This window comes from Geotrypetes seraphini, chromosome 14 (genome assembly GCF_902459505.1).
Source record: "Geotrypetes seraphini chromosome 14, aGeoSer1.1, whole genome shotgun sequence".
Classification (NCBI taxonomy): domain Eukaryota; kingdom Metazoa; phylum Chordata; class Amphibia; order Gymnophiona; family Dermophiidae; genus Geotrypetes; species Geotrypetes seraphini.
In genome coordinates this window covers 26,928,027-26,942,546 of record NC_047097.1, presented here as the reverse complement: position 1 = coordinate 26,942,546, position 14,520 = coordinate 26,928,027, and the positions used below count along the sequence as shown (strand labels likewise).

At 40.4% G+C, this 14,520-nt stretch overlaps 1 long non-coding RNA gene across 1 annotated transcript; it reads left to right on the top strand.

Annotated features, from left to right (window-relative positions):
- The first annotated feature begins 6,719 nt into the window (after positions 1–6,719).
- On the top strand, positions 6,720–10,773 carry LOC117348285. The gene is made up of 3 exons (XR_004536944.1): positions 6,720–7,018; positions 9,203–9,315; positions 10,389–10,773. It is a non-coding gene; the product is annotated as an uncharacterized LOC117348285 (long non-coding RNA).
- The last annotated feature ends 3,747 nt before the right edge of the window (positions 10,774–14,520 follow it).

Genomic DNA, 14,520 nt, shown 5'->3' with positions numbered 1-14,520 from the left:
CCTATAGCATAGATTGTAGCAGTAATGCTAACATCTCTGATGCTCAAAGAATTCATATGACTCATAGCATGAGTTTTAGCAGCGACGCCAACAGCTCTTGATGCTCAAAGAATTCTTATTATGCATAGCATGAGTTTTAGCAGTGACGCCAACAGCTCTTGACGCTCAAAATTTCCTATATCGCATAGTGAGAGATTTAGCAGTGACGCCAACAGCTCTTGACGCTCAAAATTTCCTATATCGCATAGTGAGAGTTTTAGTTGTGACGCCAACAGCTCTTGACACTCAAAGAGTTCCTATAACGCATAGCGAGAATTTTAGTAGCGACGCCAACAGCTCTAATGCTGAAAGAGTTCCTATAATGCGTAGCATGAGTTTTAGTGACGCCAACAGCTCAGAAGCTCAAAGAATTCCTATAATACGTAGCATGGGTTTTAGCGATACCAACAGCTTTGATGCTCATAGATTTCCTATAGCATAGATTGTAGCAGTAATGCCAACACCTCTGACGCTCAAAGAATTCATGACGCATAGCGAGAGTTTTAGCAGCGACGCCAACAGCTCTTGACGCTCAAAGAATTCTTATTATGCATAGCATGAGTTTTAGCAGTGACGCCAACAGCTCTTGACGCTCAAAATTTCCTATATCGCATAGTGAGAGTTTTAGTTGTGACGCCAACAGCTCTTGACACTCAAAGAGTTCCTATAACGCATAGCGAGAATTTTAGCAGCGACGCCAACAGCTCTGATGCTGAAAGAGTTCCTATAATGCGTAGCATGAGTTTTAGTGACGCCAACAGCTCAGAAGCTCAAAGAATTCCTATAATACGTAGCATGGGTTTTAGCGATACCAACAGCTCTGACGCTCATAGATTTCCTATAAAGCCTAGCGTGGGTTTTAGCAGTGACTGCAACAGCTCTGACGCTCAAAGAATTCCTATAGCGCATAGCTAGTGTTTTAGCAACGACGCCAACAGCTCTGACGCTCAAAGAATTCCTATAGCGCATAGCGAGAGTTTTAGCAGCGACACCAACAGCTCTGATACTCAAACAGTTCCTATAATGCATAGCACGGGTTTCAGCAGCAACGCAAACAGTCTGATGCTCATAGAATTCCTATAACGCCTTGCAAGAGTTTTAGCAGCAACGGCAACAGCTCCGACGCTCAAAGAATTCCTATAACGCATAGCGAGAGTTTTAGGAGTGAAGCCTACAGCTCTGACGCTCAAAGAATTCCTATATCGCATAGCGAGAGTTTTAAGAGTGAAGCCTACAGCTCTGATGCTCAAAGAATTCCTATATCGCATAGCGAGAGTTTTAAGAGCGACACCTATTGCTCTGACACTCAAAGAATTCCTATATCGCATAGCAAGAGTTTTAGCAGTGACGCCAACAGCTCTTGATGCTCAAAGAATTCCTATAACGCATAGCAAGAGTTTTAGCAATGACGCCAACAGCTCTTGATGCTCAAAGAATTCCTATAACGCATAGCGAGAGTTTTAGCAGTGACGCCAACAGCTCTTGATGCTCAAAGAATTCCTATAACGCATAGCGAGAGTTTTAGCAGTGACGCCAACAGCTCTTGATGCTCAAAGAATTCCTATAACTCATAGCGAGAGTTTTAGCAGTGACGCCAACAGCTCTTGATGCTCAAAGAATTCCTATAACGCATAGCGAGAGTTTCAGCAGCGACACCAACAGCTCTGACACTCAAAGAATTCCTATATCGCACACCGAGAGTTTTAGGAGCGACACCTACAGCTCTGATGCTCAAAGAATTCCTATAATGCCTAGCGAGCATTTTAATAGCGACGCCATGAGCTCTGACACTCAAAGAATACCTATAACGCATAGCGAGAGTTTTAGCAGCGACACCAACAGTTCTGATGCTCAATGAATTTTTATAACGCATAGCGAGTGTTTTAGCAGCGACGCCAACAGCTCTGACATACAAAGAATTCCTATGAAGCGTAGCGCTGGTTTTAGCAGCGACGCCAACAGCACTGATGCTTAAACAATTCTTATAATGCATAGCACGGGTTTCAGCAACAACACCAACGGTCTGATGCTCAAAGAATTCCTATAACACATAGCAAGAGTTTTAGCAGCGACTCCAACAGCTCAGACGATCATAGATTACCTATAATGCATAGCGTGGGTTTTAGCAGCGACGCCAACAGCTCCGACGCTCATAGAACTCCTATAAAGCATAATGCGGGTTTTAGCAATGGCTGCAACAGCTTCAATGCTCAAAGAACTCCTTTAATGCATAGCACGGGTTTCAGCAACAACACCAACGGTCTGATGCTCAAAGAATTCCTATAACACAGAGCAATAGTTTTAGCAGCGACTCCAACAGCTCAGATGATCATAGATTACCTATAATGCATAGTGTGGGTTTTAGCAGCGACGCCAACAGCTCCGACGCTCAAAAAATTCCTATAACACATAGCGAGAGTTTTAGCAGCTACGACACTCATAGAACTCCTATAACGCATAGTACGGATTTTAGCCACACTTAGTTTTTGTTCTCATCTCTTTCCTTTTCAGATGGAGTTGGCCCGAAGGCTCACAATCAAGCTTAAGTACCTAATTAAAATTAAAATATGTAATACATTTTCAAGATAAAAAATTAAAAATAAAACAAACAACTTTTAAGTGATAGAAAAGTCTCCAATCCTCTTATCTAGGAGTTTGCTATGAGTTGTTCTATAGCACACAGCTGGGGAGATACCATTTATATGACGTGATACAAAGTCCTATAAAGTAGGCACAGATGAAAGACTTCCCAGAGTAGAGGACTTCGAGTTCCAGTAAAAAATTTGAGCTTGGTGTCCTCTCTGCTCTGTGGGACGTTCTTGGCTTGTCCCTACCTCATAGAACTTTGCATAGGCAGCAGAAAGCTTTTTTGTTTGGGGGGCCCAAAAGCTCTGCCCCAGGCCTGCCCAAACTCTACCCATGACTCCACCCCCATAACATTAATACTAATTGTTATGCAATTTCTTCCATCCATTTTTCATATACACACAATATAATGTTATTAATTCATAATGGTAACCACAAAATAAAAATTAAAAAAACCCACACAAATCCCACTGTACACAGAGAAAATGTTAAATATCATTTATATTCAGGGGGTTTTCAAAGATGTCAAGGCAGATGACTTTTTAAAATATGCAATGTCACCTCAGTAACAACTATAGAAAAATAGACAAATATAGTGCAAAATATAGATAGCAGATATAAAATCTCAAAACTAAATTGAAAATAAAATCGTTTTTCCTACCTTTGTTGTCTGGTGATTTCATGAGTCTTTGGTTGCACTTCCTTCTGACTGTGCATCCAATATTTCTTTCTTATCCAACATTTCTTTCACAATCCAGCCCCATCCCTTTTGGGTCCAGGTCTTTCTCTCTTTTCCCTGTGCTTACCTTCTCCAGATCCAGTGTCAGTTCTCCTTTGTACCTACCATCACCATTTGCTCCAGTTCTCACTCTCTCTCCCTCCTCTTATGATCTTCCATCTCTCTGTTCTTCTTCAGGGTTTCTCACCCCTCTGTTTCTTCTGTCTGCACCTCTGCCTCCTGTCTTTCCCCTTTGGTCCAGGCCTCTCTCTCTGTCTTTCTTCTGCTTACATCACCCCCTCCCCTGTTATGATCTTCCATCTCTCTGTTCTTCCTCAGGGTCTCTCCCCCTCTGTCTGTACCTCCCATAGTCCAGCATCTGCCTCCTGTCTTCTGACTCAGGGTCCCATTCCATTGTTCGATCTGGGTCCCTTCTGTCTTATGGCTTGGCTCTTGAAAGGGGGGTCCTGGAGGCTTTCCACCTCTTGGGCTTGGTATATATTTAAGAAGTGGTGTGCTACACGTGAAGTGGTCTCTTTTCACGCTTCCCTGCATCTTAGAGTTCTTGCAGGATGGCTTGGACAGAGGATTGGCTTGGTCATCTCTCCGGGTTCAGCTTGCGGCCTTGGCAGCCTTTCGTGGGTTGTTGATTGGTCAGCGTTTGACTGCCATTCCTGATGTGATTTACTTCTTGTGAGCAGCCAAATTGCTCAAGCCTACCTTACGACCCTCTGTTCCATCTTGGAATCTGAATCTGGTTCTGTCGGTGCTAGTGCGCTCTCCTTTTGAACCGTTGGGTGACTGTTCTTTGAAGAACCTTACTCTTAAAGCGGTCTTCTTGGTGGCAATTACTTCTGCTAGACGTTTTTATGAGCTACAGGCTTTCTCTTGAAGTTTTCTAGGGAGTGGGTTGTATTGAGGCCTGTTCCTTCCTTTCTGCCAAAGTTAGTTTCTCCTTTTCATGTCAATAAGGCAGTGGTCCTCCCGGGGGTTGAGTAGCCGGGAGGGCTCTTTCGAGCAGAGACAGTTGCGCAAGTTGGATGTCAGTCGGGTCCTTCGCTCTTATGTGCAGAGGACCCAGGAGATCAGGAAATCAGATCATCGCTTTGTCCTTCTAGCGGGTCCTCGTAAGGGGGATGGTGCTTCCAAGGCTACTATTGTGCGTTGGATCAAGGAGACTATTGCTTCCGCTTATCTTCTGAAGCAGAAGTCAGTTCCAGAGTTTCTCAAGGCTCAATCGGGGTCAGGCGGCTTCATGGGCTGAGTCTTCTCTAGTGCCTCCAGTGGATATTTGCAAGGTTGCAGTTTGGTCTTCTCTGCATTCCTTTGTCAGACACTACCATGTGAATGTTCAAGTGCGTCAGGACGTGGTATTCAGTGAGCGTGTTCTGGTGTCGGCCCATCGAGGGTCTCACCCTTGATGGGTACTGCTTTATTATGTCCCATTCGTAAGGACTATACTGGTCTTCCAAGCGCTACAGAAGGAGAAATTAGATTCTTACCTGCTAGCTGGCATAGCTGGTGAGTTGTGTGGATATTTTCTATTCCAGGGTTTGGTTCTGCACATGCTCCAACAGTAGTTTGCATGTGTTTGTTGTTTTTTACACTCCTGTTCGGTTATGTTTTACTGTTTTCAGTTGAAGTCTTTCCTAGGTTCCTCTTGGCTATTCGGCAGACTGGATTGCAAGAGGGGAAGCTATCCTGATATACAAGTTCGTTCTTAGTCTCCACCTGATGGTAGCAATGAGGTATATAACCCATTCCTAAGGACTATACCGGTCTACAAGCTAACAGAAAGAAAATTAGCAGGTAAGAACCTAATTTCTCCTTCCTTCACGTGTCTCTGTTATGATAACCATTGCAATACTCTCTTCTCAATTAAAGCATCAACTTGGGTCTGAGCAATAAAAGCTCCATTATGTAACCCAAACTTTAACCTTCTGATAATCCAATGTCACTATATTATTTTCCTCTCTAATCAATGGCCCACCCACAAGGGTCTCATCCTCCTTTCACACCAACCTCTATATGTATTTTCCTTTACTCACAAATACTGAAATCCATCCCCCGCACTTAACCCCATATTCTCCCACACATGTATCACCCAACAAGAACACACTTAAATTAATAAAAAAAAATCCTCCCTCATGCTTCATTCTGCCCACTCAGGGGAGATTCTCTGACAGAAAGTGATCTGTTGACATGAGTAATCTGTTGAATTCAAACAAGAAAAATTCACCAAATGAGTTCACAGTACAATGGAGACAACCAAGGACCAAACAAAACTGTGGAAGCAAACAGTTTACTGTGAAAAGTCTTCACGGATAAAAATGATGTGTGTACTTCACAAGTCCAAATAGTACACAGTATCAGATCTGTGGTATGGACCCCACATGGTCCGTGTTTCGGTATGAAACAACCTTCTGGGGGTCCGTTCTGTCAAAACCACAAAGAATTAAAAGCATCCAAAATACGGTGTATGTTTACATCCTCGCGTGTACAAGATCACAAGGAGTAGCAGCTGGATTTGAATTCACGGGGACAGGATAGGGAAATTGAGTTCCTGCAAGCTAATCTTCAAAGGGAAACTCGCCGTGGTAGGGGTGATAGGTCAATATGTTCCCACAAAGTTTGCAGATGTATGCATGCTCATTGCTCCCCCTCAGACATATACACATATCTTGCAAAGCAAGCCCCCAGTCGCTCCTTTTCCCAGTAGGGAAGATTCAAATGATGGCAACAGCATGCATACTTTTCTCTGTGGTTTGGGTGGGGGAGGAGGGCAATATTCATGAGTGAACACCAATTTACCAGTGGAAAATCTGTTTGCAAATTTCTACCATCAAAGTCTGTAAAGCAAAGCATTCAGGCAGGTAACTAAGGCAGTCGAGTGGTTAAAGAGGGCCCTTTCTACTGCTGTGACCAATGACTGAAGCTACTAAACTGACAGAGGCAATGTGGTATTCTGGTACTCCAGGGGGCTAGCCCGTCCCTTCCAAGCGCCCCCGCCTCTTCCCACTCTTTCCCTAGCAACATGTGCGCCCCCTTCCCTTCCCCGCTCCTCATGACCATGTCGGCTCCTGCTGATGTCACTTCCAGGTGCCACACATAGGAAGTGATGTCAGAGAGAGAGGACGTTGTCATGAGGAGCATGTTGAAGTTGTTGGTTGCCGCAGTGAATAACTAGAGGTACGGGGGAAGGGAAGAGAGGAGCATGTGCGGGAGGGGTGCCTCTCACCTTTGCTACGCCACTGCTTCCAAGGGTCCTGATCCCAGTCCTAATACCATGCTGCACATTTAAGCCACATGTATCTCCTTGGAGGCAGACTGAATTCATTTGGCCAGTAGTGATGACAGAAATTGGCTTCATCCCCACCATCCCTACAAGAATGTTTAATTATGGAAAAGTGTGGTTTGGAAACTGACAGATGTTTTGTAGGTGTTAAACTAACTGTCCATCCCACTAGTGGGACAGCCATGCAGTGAAGAAACGGCAGGATTTTTTTCTCCCCGCTCTACATGGCTTAGATTCTCTGTGCATATTGTGTTATCCTGGAAAAGCTCCTTGAAAATGAAGAAACGCAGATCAATGGTTGAGAACTTCAAGGGTTTCACGCTGCACAAGCGTCAGGTATCAAACCTCATGAGCTAAAGAAGATGGTGGACATGTTGCAGGTGAGGACATCAGTGCCTTCAGCTTGCTTTTCCTTCTTCCCTTTCTCATGGTTTCATTTCATGCCTGTCTCACTTCATGCATGTTCTTCATACCCTTATTTGCACAGGATTTGATTTTACATTTATTTATTTTAGTATTTATACACTGCTTATAGCCTAAGGGGTTCACATTCATATTTCTGACTAATGGAGTATTAACTGACTTGGAGCTGCAACCTCAGGGTGCTGAACCTGCATCTCTAACCATTAGGCCACTTCTGTACTCCGTTATCACTATTTTGAATAAATTAGAATGATGTGTCAGGTTGGCCTTTGAGCTCAGAAATATGATAGTATGCAAAATCATGCCTTGGTCACTCTCCCTTTCTTTGACCTTGAAGAGAGCTTACAAAAAGCTCCAGTTTTGTAGGGGAGCCAAACCCGGTCCTGATCTTACTTCCATTGAATTCATTGAAGAGGACAGTAATTAAGAACATAAGCAGTGCCTCTGCTGGGTCAGACCAGAGGTCCATCATGCCCAGCAGTCTGCTCACGTGGCGGCCCATCAGGTCCAGGACCTGTATAGTAATCCTCTATCTATATCCTTCTATCCCCTTTTCCTTCAGGGAGTTATCTAATCCCTTCTTGAACCCCAATACCGTACTCTGTCCTATCACACCCTCTGGAAGCGCATTCTAGGTGTCCACCACCCTTTGGGTGAAGAAGAACTTCCTAGCATTGGTTCTGAATTCCTCCCCTCTTAATTTTCTCGTTCTTGTAGTTTTTGAAAGTTTGAAGAATCTGTCCCTCTCCACTTTCTCTATGCTCTTCATGATCTTGTAAGTCTCCACTTCTCTAGGGAAAAGAGCCCCAGTTTCTCCAATCTTTCAGCATATGATAGGTTTTCCATACCTTTTATCAATCGTGTCGCTCTTTTCTGAACCCTCTCAAGTATCACCATATCCTTCTTAAGGTACGGCGACCAATACTGTACGCAGTACTCCAGATGCGGGCGCACCATCGCCTGATACAACAGCAGGATAACTTCCTGCGTTCTGGTTGTAATACCTTTCTTGATAATACCTAGCATTCTATTCGCCTTCTTAGAGGCCGCTGCGCACTGTGCCCACGGCTTCATTGTCTTGTCCACTATTACCCCTAAGTCTTTTTCTAGGCTACTTTCACCCATTACTAGCCCTCCCATCGTATAGCTGTACTTCGGGTTTCTGTTTCCTACATGCAAGACTTCACATTTCTCTACATTATACATCTATAATGTTAAACAGAACTGCTTTCAAATCTGAAATGTATAACATTATATTCTGCTGCCTTTATAAGATTCTGTTTTCTGTTTTCACTGCCTGTTGTAAGACTCCATATGCTGTTATCTCTCTGCCTTTTTTGTAAGACTCTATATGCTCTTTGTAAGATCCTACACGCTATATCCTGGACCTTTTGTAAGATTCTATATGCTTTTGTAAGTTTCTGTATACTGTATCCCGGACTTCAACACAAGTAACTCGCTGATTGTCCAGCTCTCTTCGGTGTGAACCACCTAGAAGTCTCACGACTATGGCGGTATAGAAGAATAAAGTTATTATTATTATATGCAAATAGTTAACCTAATTAGATAACACAGGTAGATTTTAAGATTGATTCAGCATCGTAGGTTTTTAGAAAAGGAGTTGCCATTACTAATTTTAATTTGTTTCTGATTTTTGCATTTATTTAATGAGCAGTGCCTTTATCTTGCTTTCAGTGAGAAGGAAAAAACAAACCCCTAACAAAGAAAAAAATAGTTGTATTGATAAATAATAGAGGTCATTTGGAAAAAGAATTAAATAAAAGTGTTATATGTTTTACTTCTGTGGATTAGCAGAGGTGGAAGAGGGGAACAGAATGGAGAATTATACAAAAAATTGCACAGAAAGGGAAGTTGATTTGTGCAAGATGTGAATTTTTTAATGAGAGAATGCAGGCAAGTTGTAAAAAAGAATAGACCATGTAGTTTAAGGAGAGAGAGAGAGGCAATAGATTGTATACTGGGAAATTAAGGTCCTAATATGATAAGAACAAAATTTGTATGACTTTATAAGAAACAGAGTTTAATGTTAAGTGAGGTTGATTTTTTACAGTAAGAGAATGAGGAATTAGACCTGTAAAGTTAAAGAAAGATTTGAACAGTTAGATGTGTTCACCCTACAGGAGTTATAAATTGTTAGATTGTGATTGTGGAGAAGCATAAGAAGAAGGAAAGATATGAGAAGATGTTCTTCTGGCCGTTCAGAGCAGGACGTGGGAAAATGCCTGCTATTCGGGTAAAGACACTTATGAAGAATGTACACATATGTGAAAGCAGAAGTCGTGAAAGCAGAAGTCGTTTAAAAAACAGAAAGTTTTGCGAGATGTGTCATGAAGGTTTGTGCGTATGAATTATGACCTGATTATAAGGGATATTTTAATGGGAATCGGGCAGAAGATGAGGAGAAGGTTCATAGGAAAGATTTGTTGAAGGTACTTGGTGTGTCTTTGTTTGGAAGTGAAAACAGTGTCAATGGTAGCTAACAGTGAAAGAATATTTTGTGCAGAAAAAGATTTATTCCAACAGAGATACCATGCTTATAAGAAAAAATACATCAGAAATATGTAGAGTTTTATGAATACAGAGTGGATTTAGAGACTTCTGTGTGTGAGAGAGAAAGGACTGTCTACCTGCATGAATGTGTGTTTTTCTTGGGTGTGACCAATGGATGGGTCTGAAGAGAATTTAGCGAAGGAGGAGATGGTCAAAAGAGAGGGGATAAGGATTTTAACCTCTTATCTTTATAACCTCTTATATTTATAAATTTGAGACTTGATTTAGAAAATAACAATAGATGTTATGTACCCATATCTTTCTGTAAATTGGTTGAAATACTGGTAAATAAGAAGTGGGGTGTGAATTGTCTGCATAAATTGGAGTTACTGTTAAATTTCTAGATTCACTCTGACACTGTAGCTGGGGTCTTTTTCTTCCCTAACTACCTGACCTTAGCACATCTTAGGTCCTTTGTTTGTTACTCTTAAATACTGATAATTTGGATGTAATCTAGGTATGTCCAAGATTAGATATGATGGATGTAATCTTCCATAGGCTTTTGCCGACGCTGGTTAAGCTAACAGAACATGCTGACAATTATCAACTGTACGGCAGGGCTGACACTGAGCAGAGTGTTAGGTTAAACTTATCTTTTGACAGATAAGCTCTTAGGGATAGGAACCTTCTACAGTGACAGTAGTTCATTCAAATGGAAAGTTTAATTTTCTCCTTTAAATATTAATGAATTTGCACTTTAAGAGTGGGTCATTTGGAAATTGTATTAATGTGGTTTTGCCTCTGTTTATGTTATAGATGGTAGAAGCTGAGGAATGCAGATTGCATCAGGCAGACAAGGGACCTATCCAGACCGCATACACGAAATCTATGGACAGTCATATTTCACTGACCTTTTATGACTCCAATCAAAAGGACCTTTAAAGCTTCACAAGACGTCAAGATAATAACTTAGGTTTACTCCTGATTTTGATCATGCTCACTCCTACGGTTGAGAATTTGAGAAGCAGAGACTGTTGTGAATCTACCGTCAGAAGAGTTTGCACAAGTTACCAGCCAGTCCACACCTTCCTTTACATTTTCATTGGTTGTCATATGTTTTATGATGCATTATTGTTAAGAGATTTTACTTTGTTTAGCTGTTAACATTAGTTATGTAATTTATCTGGATTTTCACATTTTTCTCTTAATTGCGCAACTGTTGTGCTTTTCCTTTTTTTATAATTTAACAAACCTGTATTATGTTTTAGAAACACTTGATTTATGATTACTTTTCTCTCAAAAAATACATCTACACCATGGAAGCTCTTTATAGTAGCACTGCAGATCTTCAAAGGATCCTCTACATTTATTGCCATTATACCTTAATTTACCCTCTTTGAATTATACTTCTGAACTTTAATTATGCTTTCTTGTGTAATCCAATAGGCCCATTATGATATCTAAAACGTTGGGTAAAGAGTTACCAACGGGAAGTGGAGGTCTTTAGGAGATAAGAATAGGGTGAATTATGGGGTTTATCCTGAATTTGTATGGACTGTGACACATGTAGTAGGTTATAGGCCTGTTACACGTGTGGCAGTGTTTTACATTTTTATTATTTGCTGACACATCATGAGTTCTTTTAACGATTTAATTTTATTTTGAGAACTTGGTTCTTGTACTGTACCCAGAGAAGAAAAAAAATGTCTTGCATGCATTCATTGCTCTCATCACCTTCACATGGGTCATCTTTACCTATTATACGTATATTTGGGTTTCTTAGGGTTTACATTTTGCATTTATTCTATAATCTTAGTGCATTCAATTCTAGGTGTTTTTTAAAATTATTATTCATTGAGTTTAAACATTATTATTACATATAATAACAAGGAAAGGATATTACATGGAAATAAAAAAAGAAATAAAGTTCCTTATTACAAATCCTCTAGTCCACATCATGGGAAAGTAACCTGATCAGCAAGAAAATTAAAACATAATCATGATTAAACAAATCAACTATCAATGGTGCTTTCCTATTGAAGTCCGATGGATATTACTTTTTAGTTTCATGCAATTGCAAAAATTGTTCAAGCTCTATTGAATCCCAAAATGTATGTTTACAATCTTTAAATTTCAAGATACATTTACATGTAGCTTCCAAGGCTAATACTCTAGGTTTCAGATCCAAAAAAGCCTTCCTTTCCGACTGAGTTGCCCTGGTGCCATCTGGAAAAATTAAAACTTATCTCCACAGAATTTTACATGTTAGTTCTGAAAATAAGCTTTCGTTATTAAAGATTTATCTATTTCCCTTGCACATGTCACCAATAGGGTTGAAAAGATCTGTATTGTATCCTTTGAATCTTTCAGGAAACCTGTCAACAGAAACCTTTCTCTACTGTGGGATATAGTAAGAATTTGTTTGGAGCAAAGTTTCTGCGTCAGTCAGTTTCAAAACTTCTTTAAAATAGTTACCTAACAAAATATCTGATGTTAACAAATGAGTTTTGAGAAAATTGACTAGGTGTAGATTCTTTGCCCTCAACATGTTTTCCATGAGTTCAAATTGAGTATGAATAAGATGTAAATCCGTAACAGATGAAGAAGAAACTGCTTGCAAGGTTGTAATTTGGGATGCATTTGTTACAATACGTTTCTCCAGAACTTTCAAATTATCATCCACATTTTCTAATTTCTGCACCACTACTTCTGAAAATGTAATATTTCAATTTACCACTGACTGCAATAGCCCTTCCACGCTAGTATTAATCACCCACAAATCTTATAAGGAAGCATCCTGAGGCTCTTCCCGGGACTTCTGTGCTAGCAAGGCCTTATTGTGAAGGGATAGAGCCTTAGGCATCTCCCCAAAGGTCCATAGGGAGGATGCTAATTGCGCAGGTGAACCTGTCAGAAGAGAAGTAGACCCAGTCATTGAGTCACTGTTACCTCGAGCTGTATTTGGAGAAGGAGGTGGAGCATGCTCTAAAGGGCTGAATGATGCCCCTGAAAAAGAGTCAGTGTTCACATTTTGACCAGTCACACTAGTTGCTAGAAGGTGTCTTTCCATGGGACCAGGTAAAATAGATGTTGAAACTTTAGCCCTCATTCTATTCTAGGTTACTATGCCAGATACTTCTGGGTACAGGGAAATATTCTAAGTTTAGTAATATTGAGGATTTCTTACAAGATACTGGTAGATCTTACCAAGTTTATTGCGCTGGTAAATATTCACCTTTATGGAATAACCCTTGTGGAGTACCTCAGGGGTCTCCCATATCCCCTAATATTTACCTCATTTCTCTAGCAAATTTGTTGCATAGTCTGAAAATTAAATTTTAACGATATTACTACAGTATTCTTATTCCAACAGCAATCACAGTTGACTTGAAAAATCAGATAGCCTTAATTCTTCTTAAACTAGAACACAGTTTAAGCTAATTTTTTTCTGGCTAGACCCAATGATAGAATTACGGACAAAGTTCTCCACCCGCTACCTCTATCAAATTTTTAGGGGTAACATTTGATCGTCATCTAACTTTAGAGGATCATACTGAGTTGTTGATTAAAAAATGTTTCGCTATTCTTTGGAAACTACGAACAATAAAAAAAATACTTTGATATAACATCGTTTAGATTAGTAGTTCAGCCTTCCATCTTATCAGTCCTTGATAACTGTAACATAATATATTTAGGGACTCATAAAAAGATTTGTTACAGGTTGCTTTTAATACGAAATACAGCAGTTCGCTTGATCTTTGGTCTAAGAAAGTTTGATCATTGGTTGCCTTTTGAGGTGAGAATTTTGGATGTGTCTGTTTTAAGGCATTATTTGGCTTAGCTCCTGAATATCTTTCCTCTCAGTTTAACGTATGCAATTCTAATAGGAATACTCGAAATAACAGCATGTTTATGTATCCATCTTTAAAATCTGTTCGATATAAGAGATTTCATTTGCTTTCCAGGCAGGGAAAATGAACGCTTGGTTGAACCCTCTTATTCCCCTAGCCAAAACCTACTATTCTTTTAGGAAGGTATTAAAAATTAAATAATTTGAAAAACTGTGAAACTTGATGGATTTTTCAATGTTTGTATGCAACACTGAATGTACAGTGTTCTTCTTATGTAAACTGCTCAGAACTTATGGCAGGGCAGTATATAAGAATAAAGTTTATTATTATATTTAAAACTTGACTTTGTTTAAATCTGATATGGTGAGACATGGTAAGTCAGTCACAGCCGGGGGGAGAGTCAAATACTAAGTCCGGACTATGAGGAAAAGTGCTGGATCTGAGGATTTATTATCAATCTTTCATATAGGGAGGGATTGCGGACCTCACGGATCTTAACTGCACGTCCCTTTGCTACTTTTAGCCTCAGCATAGGGAGGGAAAAGCATTAGGATCCGTCAGAGCCAAATTGTCATAGAGGTCTGTCAGAGCCATAACTTATGCTGGCACGGACCTCAAATTTTTAAGGACATGGAGTTAAGATTCGTGAGGTCCGCATTTAACCCCTTCCCCATCCGAGAATAAATGCCCCTACTTAACAGGTGTTCAAATACTACCTGTTACTCTAGTTTAGACTATACAAAAGTTTTTGTTATATGAAGTTGCTCTTTTGTAATGAATGACATTTTCTAACTGTAATCATAACAGGATTAAAGACTAGAGCACACTCAATGAAGATACTCAATGAAATACTTTGAAAAAATTGATACTTAAGCTCTGGAACGCGTTGCCAGAGGATGTGGTAAGAGCGGATCGCGTAGCTGGTTTTAAGAAAGGTTTGGACAAGTTCCTGGAGGAAAAGTCCATAGTCTGTTATTAAGACATGAGGGAAGCCTCTGCTTGCCCTGGATCGGTAGCATGGAATGTTGCTACTCCTTGGGTTTTGGCCAGGTACTAGTGACCTGGATTGGCCACCGTGAGAACGAGCTACTGGGCTT